A 13,898-nucleotide genomic window follows, 5' to 3' on the forward strand; every position below is an offset into this window, starting at 1 on the left:
TAAAATGAAGTAAACATGAATTTTAAATATAAAGTCAACATAACTTAAAACTAATAGTTATATTTACTTAGTTTTTTCAAGGCAATCAACTTGTCACATTTTACAATGGCATGTACAAAATAGGTTTAGACCTTTGTGCTTTTGATTCGATTAATATGTAATTTAATGTGTCTATTGTTGACAGAGGAGATAATTAATCAGGTGACTGTTACTGCAGGAGACTATGTAAATGCATTTGTACGACTGATGAAGCTGCTGAGGGGATGTATGAAGACGGACATGACCTGAGACAGAAGACTCACGAGGGCAGAAGTGTTGGTTATGAATCGTTTGCTGGTCAAAGCGTTATTAAATAGAAGGCACATTCTTATGTTTGCCTTTACTCATTATATGAATAAACAGAACAAAGGTCTTATTGTTTAATAATTAAAAAGGTTAATGCCAAATATTTCAGAATAAATGTATTAATGTCCCCAGTGTAAAACCTACTGACTTGACACTGCATTTCATTTTGCTATCCTGCTTTTTTTCTTGAGGCCTAATTCATTGTGTCATATATTTCTAAGTCGTTTAACCTGGACACTTTCCACATCCATTTATCATTTTTCAGCTTCACATGATGAAATCGCCTTCATGTTGTTTTCAGAAAACAGAGGCATAAAATGTTTCTGCTTCCAGTTTCTTCATTATTTGTCTTTTAGCAGATGAAATATAATTATTGACACACACGAACACCCATACAATAATAATACTGCATGTCTGTGTGTAACGTTCAGCTCTAACTATGTGATTAAAATATTGTTTACAGTGGCAAAAACATTGTTACAAGAAATTTATCTTACAATTTTTTAAAGACTATTTAATTCACTGCAATAATGATGTAACTATATGTTAATAAGATTCATGCAACAGTGAATTACACTGTTTTCACTGTGATGATTATACTTTGCTACTTACTTACTATTTTCTAATGTATATAATGTTTAATATTATTATTATTATTATCTTGTAATTTTTCTACTTGTATTCTTCCCTCAGAAAAATGAAACCTCGCTCACGACGAGATTTTCCTGATTAAATAAAGGTCAGGTGGCGTCACTGCAGCATTCACCATTGTCAGAAAATGATATTCTAACTGTAAAATTGCTAGCACTAACTCTGCTGAGCGGCTGTGAATATACAGTACGCTATTAAGGCAACTACGGATAAAGAAACAGCGTGGTAAGATTATTGATTGCTGGTGAATAAAGGGAAATCATTAAAGCAGCTCTGGCACGAGGAGGGAGAAGGGACAGAGGAGAAGGCAAAAGAAAATGATGAGGTAAAGCAGGAGAGCAGAGGCAGTTCATCACAGGAAGTCAGAGAGACAGAGGATAAAGTAAAGGTGGCCTCATCTTATCGTCCTATCCTGTCACAAATCTCGGACCTGATATATGAAACCTACTTAGATTCCACACCAAAAACTGCACATGAGCGATGCTTCCTACTTACATACACAGATTTTGTCAGTGAATTATGAAACAGTGCACGTATTACCAGCAGACTTTCACACTCATAAATCACTATCCCAAGAGGAACATTATTAAAGTTCTCCAAAAGGATGAAGAGTGAATTAGAAGGTTTAGTTTAACTTTATCTATTTTAGTAGATTTCGGTTTAATTGGGTAAAATCCTTTTTAAAAGAGTAAAGTTAATGAAATTGTAACGTTTGAGATGTTAAATAATCAGTCTATTGTCTAAAAATATCTAAACATGGAAGTAAATGAAAAATGTGGGTTCACAGATTAAGACAGTAGAAAGGATTTGGACGGAGACACTGGACAATATCTCAGAGCGATGCTTGATAATGTCAGGAGACGTGTGGAGCTGGATTTGACAGACATGCAGCGTGGACACAGAGGACACACAGTAGAGGAGGTGTGAGTCATTTTAAACTCAAATTTAAAAAGAAACGAAACAAAGACTCTTGAAGGTTAATTTCTTCATAAAAGGAAAAGGCAACATGCCGGTACAGCACTGGCGCTTGTGTTCCCACTGCAGGATCTTATCCTGCAGCCATTAGGAAACTATTGGCTAAAGAAGGGTATAATTCATTTAATAGTCCTTTATGCTCCAACTTATAATTTATTCACTTAAAGGCCTAATTTATTCAGCAAGTCACAGATTGACGGTGTTAATCAAAGCCATTATTTCCATCATCCTCTATAATCTTGAAGTGAACACTTCTGAAAAACTGGACACTAAGCTAAAACGTTTAGGTTTGACATTCAACGTGTTATTATATACATTTATTTTTCTGAGGGGACAGTTGTCTTTGTCTCTCTCAGCTGATGCCATGTCTCAGAGCTAATCTCCTGACTAACCTTACATGTGCAGTAAATCCCAGTTACGTCAGTGGCACGCCATGTATTGGTAAGTCCTGCTGTATCTGCCTGCATAATTATATTAACCTATGGTAATTATGTGTAGATCCTCCTCAACGATCATGGCTAATGTGTCTCAGGAGAGTAGGATTCATGAATTAGTTCTTTATTAATATATTAATTTGTGACCGTTTCACTGACTCTGATGTGCGTGTGAGGAAATACAGGATTATATCGTTGGCAAATACATTTTTGAATCACCTCGTTCGTTCGAGCTGTTTTGAGAAAAACAGAAACCAAATGTGAAGCAGTGAGGTGCGCTGGGAGCTCACGAGTTAAGGCACCGACAATGAACTGCAACGTCTGGACAAAGACCTTTCCATGTCAGACTCCATCTCTTTCACTTCATTTCCTGTCATCTCGCTAATGTTGGTTAGCAAATAAATCCACAAAATGCCCCTTGAAAATCTCAATTTGTGACATGCCATGGATTTTAGGTTTTGCCTTTACATTTAACAAACGTCACGGCCTGTTCATTTCATCATATCTGCGTAGTTCTACCATCAAAAGTGCAAATAACACAAAAAATGACAAAACGAATACTACAAATGTGATACTGTCTTTAAGTTGACCAGTGGAGGATGTGAGTGATGCAGATGAGAGTTGTGACAAAGTTATGTGGTTATTTTTTGCCCATATAAATCTCCCTACGTAGCACTCTTTGCTTCGCCTGCACCGCCATCTACAGTTTAGAGTTCATTTATTTGCACATGAAATGATGATACACCAAAGAAACAGAGAAAGTCACATTGTGGAGGTGAGATAAAAAAAGAAACACAGAAAAAAACATCTCACCTCAAACACAACAAAGAAAAGACGACGAGACAAACAAGAGTCAACAGAGAGAGAAATAACAGACTCTAAATGACAGACTCAAAAACAAGGAAAAAATAGTATATCAAAAACAAAACGCATAAATGTAAAGTTAGGAAAACAAAATAAAGTCACGCAGACCAAATGAAAGAAGTAGAAACAAAAAGAAAAGTGACAGTGTGTGCGAGTGTGTGTTCAAAGACTCAAAGGAAGGACGGCGACAGAGGGAAACAGAAGTGCGTTGAGCTACGAGAGGAAAACTTGAGTCAGTTTCAGCGTCAGTCAGTCAGATACAAACGTCTATATTTGAACTGAAGAGGTCTGACACCTCGTAGACAAACTGGATGGCTCTATTCTATGGATTCCTCTGTTGTAATGGAGACCAGACGGTATAAACGCCACACTATGCAGGAAGTAAATGAAGTTCCAGTTCATAATTAAGATACCATATGTCTGACGTACATACGGAGGTGCAACTGTTGGGAGACGATCTGATTATGAGCCGCATCAGCAGAAAAACAGCTTGATGTAACAACACATGTTCAGTGTTTGCACAGCAGCATTTGATTGAAACTGATGACTCAATAAGAGCAGCCAAAGTGAACCCGCGACGTCTAAGCCATAATGTACCCACCTCGCAAAAAAAAAAAAACCTTGAATAATGGATCATTTTTTGAAAGCATGCACTTAAAAAACAGTGCCAACAAACCGCCAGCGACAGAAGTTCTTTACTTCCTGTGATGACAAAGCTCAGTGTTTTGAACCTTGTTGTAAGTTAACGCGTGTTATTCCAGCACAGCTGTTACTGCAGCGCACAGGAGAACGGATCACACATCATCGCATTGACTTCAAGATGTTACTTAGAATTCAAACAACTAAAGTTTGGTGAAGGTTTCGGCGACTGAAACCACTTGAACGTGAACATCACTTGATTTCCTGCTCCGACTCTGGAAGGTAACGTTCACAGTCGCTGATGTTGTGTCTGAGTGATGAGACACAAAACGTTGCTGAGGTCTACACCAGAACACCTCAGAGTGCTCCATCGTGATTATACGATAGCCTGTACGGATGCAGATGTACCGTTGTCATGGTTACCCGTAGTCGAGAACATGACTTTGATGGATACTTTATTAGAAATGAGAATTTCAGGACCTTAAATGAGTGTATCACTTATATCAAAGCAATCAGCACACTAATTATCAGTGCGTATTTTAGACATGACGCTGCATGTGGATTAAAATTACATCAAATCTTTTTCTATTTTGCAGAATGTTTCTGTATCAGCAGAGAGTGGTTCAACCTGTAGATGATAGTACAGTAGACTTGGTAAAACATGGGAAAAGATGCAACAATAAATAATTATTATTATTATTAAAAACTCTGATCTTAAGTCTAAATCCCAGTTTTATATTTTCAGTTCTCTCATGTTGTTGACAACAGTATCTACCATCTTGTTTTCTCCTCCAGCCCCGCATGAAGCTCCCATCATTTTTATGTGGAAATGTGTTTGATACCGCTGACTGTTGGGGCTCCATAATGAGATGGGCTTTTAAGCGCACTTCCTGGTAGTGAGGCTGACAACATCTATCTCCAGATGCTGTAAACGACATTTCTTTCCTTGTTTATCTATGTGAACAATTGGATAGCTGCTGCGTGTTGCCCTTGGCCAGCCTATCCCAGCCCTGTCAAGGGCACAACTCCCATCAATCACTGCAGGTTCGAAAAGTGACTCACAGAACGAAAATAGGGGGAAAAAATGCCCCGCATGCAGGAAGCCTCACCGGTGTCTGACCTGGGGTTTTGTACTTCGGAGTCCACTGCGATACATATTGGTGCAATTCTATCAGCATTTTTCTCCTTCGTTTCAAAGTTGCTGAAAACAACACTTTGAATGGGAAGATGAAGTATGTCCCCTCTCCTGCATGCTATCTCTCACCACCCTTGCCCCCCTCTGCCTGCCTACATACACACCTCATTTAATTCAAATAGAAAATCTAAGTGAAGGGAAAAGGGGAAAGTGCCCAGCGTGAGCATTTTTCCTGTGTTTCCCCTGCAATAAATCACGGAGCGTTCTCTCTTCATCAGGATAGATATCACTTGTACATGCCCCAACATCCATCCTGGGATTGTGACAACACACTCCTGTTTTGCGCTGAACAGGCATTACTTTGAGACTGAATTACGATGGCCTGTGCTATCAGCCCGCATGCAAAACAGCCCACCATTTGACATGTGGCGGCGCACAGACTAAGAGATTGCCCTCAGTATTGCAAAAGTGTCCGCTGGTCTTGATAGAACTGCTTCCATGTATCATTTAATAGCTGCAGCTGCCAAACGCAGGTTGCATCTGATGTCCCGCACACATCAATCAGCAGTCATGTTCAACATCAGCATTTAGTCTGTTATCTCATCGGACACAAAGGAAACACTGACATACATACAGTATAAAACATTATACACTGGATGTAAAGTGCTGCAGCTCCTGCTTTTACGCACATGCCCCGGCTTCCCTTTCATATTCGGTCAATTAAGTGTCTATTCTACTCACCAGTCTCACTGCAACTGATCTGCAGTTTCATGGCTACATTTACTGCTTTTCCATTACAAACAAGATCAAGCTGCAGCTGGGACTCATTTGGGTCAATGGAAAATGAGATCAGTAAAACCCAGGGTGCATATGGCAGACAGGGACAGGTGACCATACTTTGATGACATGGCTGCAGGCTGAACTGGCAGCGATCTGCATCAGACCGGTAAAATGAACGCCGCCAATATCCAGAGATCAGGTGCTTACAGTTACGGCCACATGCTGCCTCACAGAGAGAGGCTGGCTCTCACATCCCTGTGGTCCTGGCACCTATTGGTGCTATTTAATGGTCGACAGTGTTAAACTGCAAAATGTACGCTAATGCTCCTTCAGTTGGAACCATTAAAGGCTCATGTCAGATTCCTTTACAGTACATTGTGATAAATATCCAGCAGAGCAGAGCGTTGAGACAGTGGTCCTGTTGTGCAGCTATGGAAGCAACATGACTTTCAACATACTGTTGATCTGCCCATCAGCTGAGGCTTCCAATACAAACACATACAGTGGGGTCCAAAGGTCTGAGACCAGCTTCTCATGGAGGAGTCACTCTTTTAGACCCGACTGTAGATGGTTTAATATTTACTTCACACGCACTACAGAACAAACACACAAAATCCAAACCACATACCAATTAGAGCCCGACAGATATCGGATCTTTGGGGCCGATACCGACACCGATATTAGGGAGTAAAAAGATTCCGATATCGATATATCGGCCGACATATGTATATATATATATATATATATATATATATATAAACACTTGTGAAAAAAGATATGTAATGAAAGCAGGATATTTTACAGGTTAACGATAAACTTTATTGTCTAAAATGACATTGTGCACTCAAATAGTAAACTTCACTAGGAATTAAACAAAACAACTAAATAACATATATATATATATATATATATATATAATTAACTTGAATGAAAGCAAAGGATCAAATATACATAAAGTGCTGCCTATATAACTTGACTTGACTCGAGCATTTCCACTGCATTATTGCTTCTTAATAAAAGTATTCATATCAGCGCATATCGGAGAATATATGAGCTGATAGCGATATATCTGTGATGGGCCAATATCAGCCGATAAAATCATCTGATGGCTTTTGTGTTTGTTGAAAGATGCAGAACAAATAAACTTGTCTGTTTTGTTTTCTAATGATGTGAAGTTTTCTTTTCCTTCTCAGGAGAAACTTATTCTACACATTTGAAAACAGAATTTTGTGAAACTCTTAAATCAGACTAAATAACATTTTTTTCTCTCCCTCTATTCAATCGTTTAACATAAAATTCAAACGTGTTTTTGGAGCAACGTTTAATTTGTCATTGTTCTGGAGTCACAGCAACCAAACACAGAATCTCCACAGGATCATGAGATCAAAACCAACAGCATCTTAACCATATGTTTATTATTGTTACCATGACGATAAAGTCATACCACTCAGAGTGCTTAGGTTAACCCAAACAATGATCTTTTCCTGAACCGAACCGAGACGTTTTTGTTCCTAAACCACGTTGATGTCGATGTTGATGAATCCACCATTAAACTGACAATGACCAGGATTCATATCAGAGACATGTTGGATGTTTAAATTAGGCTTTTCAACCAAAATCCTTTTATTTCCTAGAGGTGAAAAACACAATGAAACCAGCAGGGACTCTGTCAGTCTCCTCCTCCATCTTCTTTGTTTTATTCTCAGTGGACTTAATGCTGCAACGTCACTTTCACATACAGCTCTAGGACAGGACACAGGTTCACAGGTGAACATTCATTAATACAAAATCTCCCCCGTCCACTTCCACGTCTGCAGCCGCTCATTCCACGGTATCCAGAATAATCACAGAACAGACTCTGAGCAGTCACGTGGGTTTCTAAAATGTGCAGGGTTAGCGACACCATAGACAACACTTCATAAATTTTCCCAGTGCTGCACCTTCTGTCAGACATTTACAGGCTCTCCAGTTTCTTTGTCATCCTGTTTATGCACATCTACAGTATGCTCGGAGAAATTCATTTTCTCTCTGCTGCACAATTGACGGAATACCATTTAAGACACACTAAGCCAGTATCACTGCTTATTACATCAGACAAGGACAAAATAAGGAAGCAGAGTAGCTGAGGAAAGCATCACCAAACTGTATTTGTGCTGATAATCTAAAATATATTTTCATGTTCAGTATAGGAAGGAGAGGGAGAGAGAGAGAGAGAGAGAAAGAGAGAGAGAGAGAGAGAGAGAGAGACAATGTAAATGCTGAGATAATCAACAACCAGCACAAAGAAGCTGAATCGTATGAAACAGACCAATACACCACAGCACACACACACAACACTTCCGACTTCCACAGCAGTTTATATCAACGCTGTAACATACGTGAACTCCCGCCACGCAGCAAATTCATAAATACTGATTCTGGTTTAAATCTTTCATTAAATGTTTGTGTAACACTGTAGCGTCTCATTAGTTTTATAAGATAAAAAAACATTAATATTGTATTTCATGCTTCTGCAAACTTCACCTAGTGTCACATACTTTCCAGCTCCAGTTGGAGAGACTCCCTCTGCAGACAAACAACAAAATACTGCATCACCCAGCCTGACTGTAACTGTAGATAGAGACCATCCTGGTAGCTGCAGTGGTCAAACGTCTCCTCACTGTCCAAGTTACGCAAATGAAACCATTTGTTGACTTTTCTGTTATAATTGATGGAAAGAGACAAAGACTTTTTCTCTGTTTTTTCTCTGTGACGATGAAAAGAAGATAAACGTGGATTTTAACCAGTTTCAACTCCATTACTGAGTCAATTATAATGTTGAACCAACCTGTGGTTTTATACAATCACATTACAGTCTGTAGTATGTAGTGTGAACTGATTCAGAGGAGATGAAATGTGTAGCACATGTTAACGTAAATGATTTCTAGTGTTTTAAATCTTTTAATTCAACTTAAGGAGAAAAACAAACTCTTTATTTTGTCTATATTTTCTTCTACATGTTGAGCCCAGCCTGACCGAAGCCTTGTTTGTGACATGTCACCCTTCATGCTTTGTTAATGGTGGAAGCTGGAGCTCATAAAACCCGCTCCCGTGATGATGACAGCTCGATGTGAAATACGTCCCCCTGAAGGACGAATGTGAGACTGAGGTGAGAGCTGAGCCGCGTCCTCGTACATCTTCCCGCTGACCCGACGTCACATTCGTTTGCTGATTTTTCTCGTTTATATCGAGATCAATACAGTGAATTTCTCTGGTTAGAATCCCGAGCCAGTCTGAACACTGGTGGCTCATTATTCAACATGTTTCCAGTTTCCATGCTCAAATCACTGATGGCGGGAGGAGGAGTGTCAGACCACCCTGCCCTTTCTCCTGACCGGCGGTACAGACCCCGCTCAGCACAGTCCATGGCTCCTGTAGGAGGAGCACGTAGGCAAACAAGTAATCTCCCATAGATCACATGACCACACGCCAACTGGCCTATACCTCACTGGCATCAGTAAAGGACGTCAGCGCTGTTGTGATAAACAAAGTATCCAGTGATTGGCATCTGTGTCATGGCCATGGGCAGCATTTTTAATTCTGGAAACAAGAAGTCTTTTCATGCACACAGAGACGATGAGCAGAGGAGACACCGGCTGCACAGGCAGAAGAAAGACTTAATTTATCTGGAAATGTCACGTTACACTAAACATGCTGTAAAGCTCAATATACTGCACATACTGTGCTTTAAATAAAGAGCCATAAAACATTCATTTTGAGGTTTTTGTTATTTATAAAAATCATTCAAATAATCATCTCCTACAAGGTAAATGTGATATTTGTAAATGTATTGGGAGAACAATTAATAATTTAATAAACCTCTTATGAAACTGATTTAGCTAGGTCATGTATTTCATTACTCCACCTAATAAATTTATTCAGATACATTTTATGGGTCATCACTTTTATAAAAGCCACTTCATCACACAGCATAACATCACGTATGTGCTGGAGCCGTGCGTCAGAGAAACCGTGTGGCGTAGACACGAAGGTGGGCTGTGTTATCCACAGCGGTGTTTGTAGTTGTGATTTCATTGTAGTGGCGCACAACTTGACAGAGAAATAATGATTTGATGCAGAGACACGCAGGGTCTCGAACACTCTCGAATGTGTGTGCATGCATGGCAGGCAGCGTGAACGACACAAGGAACAGAAATATGAGATGGAGGGAGGAGGGAAATATGAACAAACAGTGTTTTTTAAAATGGGTTCGCTGGAGACGAGGTTACAGTGACATTTTGTGCAGATGCACAACGATTAATGAAACTGAAATTAATTTGTGATTAATCGCGTATTTGTTCAGATACGTTGTGATAACATGAGACTGTCCTATAAAAAACACTTACATTACATCCCATAGTTACATTTTACTGTTGGACAACCTGTAGCAGGTGCAGGGATTATGACGGGAGGAGGGAGGAAGCGACGCGACGCAGTGTAAAGAGCGACAAAGTCCACATGGGGGGGGGCTCTCATTGTTTGTTTTAACCGTCACCGTTCCACTACCTTAACTACATATTTATTATTGTAACCATGACGACAAAGGCTGTTCAACCAGGAGGAGGTACTTGAACCTAAAGCACTTTTCCTAAACCTAACCAGGTTGTTTTTGTGCCTAAACTTTAACTTCATGTTCATCGTAACGACAAAGGTCCGGCTACTTCAGAAGACACTCCGAAGGGTCCAATCAGAGTGAAGGTACAAGCGACGTATGTGGTCGTTCAGGCTGGAGGAGTGGTTGGGCACATGTTGCCAGACACTGGGTTAATGTGAGACTGCAGAATGAACAGTTCTTCTTCTTTCTTATTGTGCCACAAAAAGCTCACTTTAAAAGGAGCAGTGTGTAAAATTTAGTGGGTTTATTGACTGATGATGATAACACTCAAGTTATTAAAAAAGTTACAGGCCTCCAACTCAGTACCTCTGGACTGTCAGGGAGTGCTTCATAGGTTTGGTGGTTTGAAGACCACGTAGAACATCATACACACAGCGTCCCGGTGTCTCTTCATCCAAGCAGTAGTTTTCTCTTCACTAACACCAACATGATTGAACTGCTGGTTTCATGCAGGATGAACTAAAACTTATTAAAACTTGAGACTAACACACATTCCCAAAGTGAAACATAAAGTCGTCATGTTGATGTCGTGCAAACACGTGTTTCCTTTCTCCAATCACAGTACATCTTTCACTTCAGGTATTAGATCACGTAGTAGTACCAGTAGTAGTATCAGTTTTAATTTTACACTCTCATGTATCAATTGACTCCAAACAATGTGAGCACAGAGTGAGCTAATATAACAGAGAGGTCTAATTATTCAAAATGTGTTTTAGAAACATCTGTGCTATCCTCAAAAACCGATGCTCTGTTCAGCAGGTCTGCACTGCTCTGGTTACCTTGCTGAATCTGTAATGCATCATTCAGGTCATATGGGTGTTGTGGTCTATGATTCAGCTCTGTGACTGTGAGCAACTTGGAGGTTTCAACCCAGGGCTGCGATCCAAACAAACAGATAATGAAAGAGAAAAAACAGGCACACCGTTTACGACTGATGCATTAGTTGGTAAAATATCACAAATCTGCAAATTCGTCTGCAAGTTTAATTTTTAACAAAATAGCAATAATAACTATAGTTGCAAAAAAAAAATGACAATGCAGCTCGTCTGCAGAGTCCCAGATGATGGGAGAGCTGCCGTTATGTTGAAATGCAGTTTGGCTCTCAGATCAATGAGGAGAGGAGGGCAGGGTCTGAACGGAGCGACTGCAGACTGAGCTTTTTATCTGTGTGTACTGGCGGCGAGGCCGCCACACATCAGTAAAATGCTATGGCATCTCCCTTGGCAACCTGTTTCTGACCATTCAAACCACGGGGCATTTCCCACTGATGTACACCTCTGACTTAGGTTTTATTTCACATGTGGGTGTTGGCTCGACCGCTAAGGAAGCACAGTCTGTGTCCAGAACTGTGCTAAATTAAAACCCTCTTTGTTGAATCTCGAGAGCTGAAGGTCGTCAGCAGTTGTGTCACGACAGAAGTAGCTGACTGATGTTGGAAATATCAAGACATGATGGACTACAGCTCCCTGGCCTGAGGGTAGAGCACAGCTACTCGCTGCCTGGGACACTCACCCTTTAAAACTTGCTCTACCCACTCCAGTGAATTCACAAGCTGCGAGTCAATAGGAGGTTACAACCAGCAAATGTTTAAGCGACAAACACCTGCGTAGATGATCATAATAATTCAATCTACAAACACAAATCAATGAATTTCCCCTTTCATTTCATGACATTTTTGCTTTAAATTTACAGCAATGAAAGTGACACAAAGTGACAGTGGTGCATGATTTGTCTTGATTCATTCACTGTTCGAGATGATACGTGGTTAAACCACAACACAGTGAAACAACCCGATGACCAACTCTGTCAATATCTGTATAAACTGAAAATAAGAATATGACCTTTTCTTTCTTTCTTGCAGAGAGAGCGTAATAAAAGTCAATTTGCTCCTTCGTCTTTAAACGGAATTAACAGTATCTGCGTATCTTTTACCCAATCTCATGTCCATAATTCATGTATAGTTAATTGTGGACAACAGGTGTGTTTTGCATTGTGTTGTTATGTGTGAATGTAAAGCGACGTAAAGTATCATTTGTAGAGCCGGTGAGCTGGTGAGCTGTACTGTCGTTGGTGAGGAGGACAATAAAGACGAGTTCAAACTCTTTAAAGTCATTCTGATGTAGTTTGCTGACTGTTGTTAAGGCACAGTTTGAAAAACGCCAAAGAGAAACACAAAAAGTTGACATCTGCAAGCACCAAATACGAGGCTGCGTCGTTACATTCATGGGGAAAAGTCACGTTACAGAAACAGACACTTTGAAGCAGTTTTCAGCGATATCTAACGTCTAGAGGAGGACTGGGTTCGATGAAAACTCCTTCCTGCTGAATCTTAAAAACGTCAGCACTCCAAAACACAATGAAGACATAACTTTGACTATAACATACTTTTACAATGGCTAACATCAGGCTAACGTGCTTTGACACATAAGCCTTCATCAGAGCATCTGTTTTTGGCAGAGCAGCCAACCAGAGGAAGGTTATATGAGGAGGCGCACCTGCTATATGTTTTTCAATGCTTGCTCTGATTCTCATCAAGTGTGGTGTAGTCACAGGACTGACAGGCTGCTGCCTACAGCCAATTTAAAAAGATACCGGTGAATAATTCATATGCACTAAGCACCATTTAGATGGCACCTGTTGAATCTAATAATGATCATAAATTATGTGTGCACACTGTGAATGTATGTGCTCAGTATTCTGAACATGTTATGTTAGTTAGCAGGAAAAACAAAAAGAAAGTGCCACCTTAAATACGAATATGTGAAGTTTTTAATGAACATCTTGTATCGTGTCACTTCATGAATTCATTTAATGTAGTCCAGCCGTTTAACACGTAACCTGGCTGCATATCATTCAATACAGTCTGTATTTTTCAGTAAGTTTAATGTCACATCTTAATTCAATAACAACTGAAATGTTTGACAAACTAACAGAAGAGCAACTTTAAGACTTTAAGTAATCGTGATTAAACACGAGACGTACAGGGTCTTTCTCTTCTCGTTGTTTGCTCTTGTGAAATCAACGTCACCCTGTGTTAACACGCCTTTCTTCTTATTTCAGGCAGGAACTGTGATCTATGGCCACACGCTTTTCTCAATACAAACTTTTTGAGTACATGTGCGGGAACAATGAAGCTGGTGCTGAAATTAATAGGTACAACCTTGTAAAGTGTATTGAATTAGAAGCATCAGCGCGGCTGTCAGTCAGTGTTATGACGTCATCAGTGAGCGGCCTCGCACAGACCAAGCATCGGATGCTAAATAGGAAACACCCTCTTTAAACTGACCCCACACATTGTAAGTACAGGTGTCATACTTCATTTACAAACACTGTTTCCTTTTTCCTCCCAAAATTCTTCCAAACTTCACAGTATCCCTGTAATTAGCTAAGCCCTTAGCAACAGGCTAGATCAAGACAAACT

The 13,898-nt window shown here is 39.9% G+C and overlaps 1 protein-coding gene across 2 annotated transcripts in view; it reads right to left on the reverse strand.

Moving 5' to 3' along the window:
* LOC111222220 (gamma-aminobutyric acid receptor subunit beta-4) overlaps positions 1-13,898 on the reverse strand; it is a 46,562-nt gene that overhangs the window by 29,990 nt on the left and 2,674 nt on the right. The window lies entirely within an intron of this gene.

Source organism: Seriola dumerili, unplaced genomic scaffold (assembly GCF_002260705.1).
Source record: "Seriola dumerili isolate Sdu_G_001 unplaced genomic scaffold, Sdu_1.0 BDQW01000091.1, whole genome shotgun sequence".
Classification (NCBI taxonomy): Eukaryota; Metazoa; Chordata; class Actinopteri; order Carangiformes; family Carangidae; genus Seriola; species Seriola dumerili.